A 4,641-nucleotide genomic window follows, 5' to 3' on the forward strand; every position below is an offset into this window, starting at 1 on the left:
AAAATAACAAAATAAACCCCTGAGGCGTAAAATGGTCATTTCACAAGGATTATTTCAATTAAGAACAAAAAATTAATTCTAACTAGAAAATCTAATTAGAACCTAAAATTGATTAAATCCTAAAATCTATATTAATCTAATGTTAGATTTTAATTAAATTCTAACATCCATTAAAATTCTAATCCTAATTTTAATCTAATTAAACATTCTATAACAATCTCCTAAATTCCAATCAAATTCTAAAAACTAATTAATCCATCAAGTTAAAAAAAACTAATTACTAAACACAATTTAAAGTCCTAATCACTAATTAAAAAACCCTAATTAAAATCCAAAATCTCTAATTACTAACTGCAAACCCCTAATTGCTAATCAACCTAAAAAAAGTCAAGAATTTGGCCCAACTACTAGATATGGGCTCTCAGGAAGCGTAAAGGGGGTGTAGGCCTAACGGCCTGGATGCTGGAACATGTTTTGGTCAGGAAATGGGCCTTAGGCCGAAGAAACAAATAAAAATCCAAGGCGTTGCAGGAACGGGGGGTGCATGGACCCGTTGTGGGATGATGCCATTGAAGGTTGGTTGGGCCTAATAGATGTTGTTACCCTAAACGAAAAAACTCTCCCTTGCCAAAAAAAATCCAGAATGCACCTTTAATAATTGAAATTGAATGACCTTCTGTTGTGCGCTCGGTACCCACTGTCTCTGATTAGATGATCGTCGCGGGTCACCACGCTGGAAATCGCTTTCGGCGGCGGTATCCACCAAGACACAAACCAGATATCACATTAAGATCGTCTTCGCCTCCTTAAACCGAATCCACTCTCAATTCCAAACAAAAATATGATCTAACAACCCAAATCGTATTAAAGATCTCAAGAACCCTAGAGGTTCAATCGTGAATTACATAACGAGGCTCAAGACTCAGCGCCCTAACTGTTAGGGCTTTGAGTCGTCATGAAATAAGCTACAAGATGACAACATGGTTGAAGTGAAAGAGTGAGTGTGGACCTACCTCTGAAGCTGAGGATTGCTTCGGCAAGAATCGAAGAAGACGAAATAGGCGACGGGAAATCACTTGATTAGCAGGTACGAACTCGTATATCTCTTCTTCTGCTTTCACTTCTTCTTCAAATCAATTCTTCTTCGTATAAATCTTTGTGGTATGATTAAGCTGAGAAGGATGCAAGGTTGAGCTCCCTCTTCTTGAAGCTTCAATGGAGTTCGGAGTTGAGCTTTGAGTGAGGGAGAGGGAGAAATGAGATGAGCAAAACAAAGTGAGAGTGAAAATTCTCAAATTTGTGATTTTTAATCCACTCAATGATTGGCCATGATGAAATCTTATAGGGATTCATTTGTAACAGAATGGGGCATGCTAGGTTAGTGTGAGCGCAGCTAGGGCAGGTTCAGTTAAATTCTGTTATAAAGTTGGTTGTTAGTAGAATCTATTATGCATTGTTAGGTTTACTTAATAAATTAGTCCAAATAATGTGTTTAAACTAAGGAGTTAGGGATTCCAGTTAGTAGGTTTAAAATTAAAACTAGTAATGTGAATTAACTAAATCCAGTTAAGAGAAAAGAAAAGTGACTTAATATCAATGAACTGCTAGTTGTTGACATGTGATTTTTGTGGTGAGTTTGATTGCACTTGGATTGGTCATGCTATACCTGTTATGTTGTGCACTAGTTGAAATTAGCTAACTGATATGGAATTCACTCAACTAACACCAAACCATGAAAGCTAAAGAACTAATTTATGGATTAGAACTGGTTTTGTTTGGACTTGTTCATGATGCATAATTGTAATGAAGGCCCTGCTGCTGTTGAATGCTATGTAATGTCTTATTTGAATGGCCTATGGGATTTATGCAGTGAAACTAATATGATGACTTGATGCTTGGTATGTGATGAATGTTTGATCATTAGACCCGAGCTACATGTAGCTTGCAAGTGAGTGACTTTTGTAAGCAAGGAAATGTCAATGTTTATTGCTATTACCGACGGTGATGACCCGATACGCCAATGTAGTCCATGTTGGCTTATGTTTTTCTTGTTCTGGCCATAATTGTATCCCTTTGGTTGCCACACCCTGTAGACAGGTTTGCTTTTCCATTTTCTTTGGTCTTGGAAAAAGAGAATCTTAATGGTTGGATGTTGTCTATTATTTTGCAGCTTTCCTATGCTAGCTTCATGATAATTCAGGATGGTGGTATGGAGTCTTAATGACTGGTTTACACACTGCAGGGATCCTGTTTGCATGAATTGATTTGCTCATCTACCCTACTGTCTTGCTGCTGATAAATGCAGAGTTGCAGCATCTGCTTGGTTGGCTTCAGTTCTAGCATATGTTTGCATTGGTGTCATGGTGTAAACCTCTCTATTTTGAGCTCATATATAGTGGAATATTCTGGAGTTAACTTACAGTGCACTTAGGGTATTTCATTGTTGTAGATCTTTTGTCATGGTTGTAAATTTTATGAATGTAGATGGATTTGAAATAGAAATCATTTTGAGCATCTTGTTAGGAATGTTGGATTGGGAATTTGGTTTGCAATCATACAAAAATGTACATGGTTAGTTCATGAAATTGTAAATTGAATTGGTTAGAAATTGTTCATAGAATGGCTTATGGTTTAAAGATTTTGGTTGTCATGTTTTGGCTTTTCCTTGGCTTAGTTGTATCATGTTCTTATGAATCCATAATGCTTCAAATATGAGTGTGGCTATTTGAATTTGGTTCTGGTTATTAGCAACAAAGTTTTGGCAAAGGTTGACATAGCATGGTTGCAATCCAAGATAGTAAGTGGCATGGTTCAATTGTATGTTTGGATGGCTTTGGTCATGATCATGGATATGGGCCAAGTTGCTTGGTAATGAAGAAAACAAAGGAAAACATGGATTTATATGATGAATTTAGGCAAGATGGGTGGAAATAGGTAAAAGTCAACTGTTGACCAAAAGTAAACTTTTATGAATTTTGGCCAAATTGTTGTTTTTGTATGAAGATGGACATTTTTTTATAATGAAATGAAACAAATATGAGTGGAAATGATATTTGAGTTGAAATTGTATGGATTAAAATGAATTTGAATGGTGTTGTATAATGTTTAATTATGTGGATAAGAAAATGGTTGTGGACTTGATTGAGTTGACTAATGGAAATGAATAGTGTAGAAATCCAATGGATAAAGTATAAGAGCTCAGACCTAAGACATAAGAAGTTTGAATGGGCTATGAATGAATGAAATGATTGAAACAAATTTGAATGGACCAAAGGTTAATAGACCATCCATTATGACCTAAGTGACATGATATGTAGTGGAATATGAATGTATGCATGCCCCTTAGACCAGTCACAAGGCACCAAGGGCTAGGGTTTAGCTAAGTTAAACATCCAAATACCAATCAATAACCAAGAGTCTCAAACCTAATGAGTCACAAGTGATCCATCATTGCCATTGACCAAACTAGGGTTTCCACTCCCTCGAAACAAACCACAAGGTTAACCAGCCTCAAGATCAATGATTAGGCTTTGGGTGACTACCCAGTCCAGAGGTCAACCCTCATGGCATTTATTCCTCAACTATCTTTGCTTAGGGTTTCAAACCAATCAAAAGGCTTCACCAATAACATCTCAACCTATGGGATCCCAAATTAGGGTTTAGAGATCAATCAACAAAGTCTTATAGGAGCATAGTAAAGAATTGAGGTTGGGATGTACAAATGAATGTCCAGATGTTGGCCTCAAGAGTTAAGGTTCCCAAAAAATCAAGCAATTAGGGTTTCTTCCACATGATGAGCAATACAATAATCTTCAGGCCAAAACCCTAATTTTCATTAACCACAACCTTGAATCTATAATGCTTGTTAGTAAATGTTAATCATGAATGAATGATGCACATGAATGAAATATGAATGAGTATAGCTGGATCTTAAATTATAGGTTAGATGAAAAACAAAAAGGGAGGGCAAATTTTAGGGTACAACTGTCGCCTCTATTTAATCTTATTGAACCTGAATACAACAATTGTGAAAGCTTTTCAGGTATTCAAGGTAAAAGAGGATTAAATACTAAAATGTCCACAAAAAAATCCCGTCAAGGATGGTGATACTGTTGAGGTACATATATATTTTTGATATTTTATAGGGAAATTGCAGATGAAAAGTATGATATGCATGTTGCATGATGTATGCTTTATTTTCATGGTGCATGAGTGTTTATATGGTCAGACGAATGTCATTCATGGGGTATGGTTCTTTGGTATGGAGGGAACTCCGACTCGTCATCAATTATATCAAAGAGACTGATGTTGTGAAGTCAAGGTGTTAACACTACTGCTAAGGATCCATCTAGCCCCACCGAGGATCATAAGGATACATGATCTAGCCGGGCAATCATCAAGACAACTACGAGTGTTCAAATAAACTTTACTACCGATCATCTCTTTAAGCTCTTCTGGATTTTACAGTAATGCATAAGATTTTCTTTTAATGTAGCTTTTATTATTCCCCGAGATTTTGAAGCATTATGTGATAAAAATAAATCATTTCTTTCGCAAACAAAATGCAGGAGAAGCAAAAACAATTGATAAAAGATTGAATTTTATTGATCATGAACAAAACTGTACATATGGTGTGTACAA

General features: G+C 36.0%; 1 long non-coding RNA gene across 1 annotated transcript; it reads left to right on the top strand.

Moving 5' to 3' along the window:
• The first annotated feature begins 324 nt into the window (after positions 1-324).
• On the top strand, positions 325-2,650 carry LOC127138558 (uncharacterized). Its single transcript, XR_007808809.1, has 2 exons — positions 325-1,087; positions 2,171-2,650. It is a non-coding gene; the product is annotated as an uncharacterized LOC127138558 (long non-coding RNA).
• The last annotated feature ends 1,991 nt before the right edge of the window (positions 2,651-4,641 follow it).

Source organism: Lathyrus oleraceus, chromosome 1, assembly GCF_024323335.1.
Source record: "Lathyrus oleraceus cultivar Zhongwan6 chromosome 1, CAAS_Psat_ZW6_1.0, whole genome shotgun sequence".
Taxonomy (NCBI): Eukaryota; Viridiplantae; Streptophyta; class Magnoliopsida; order Fabales; family Fabaceae; genus Lathyrus; species Lathyrus oleraceus.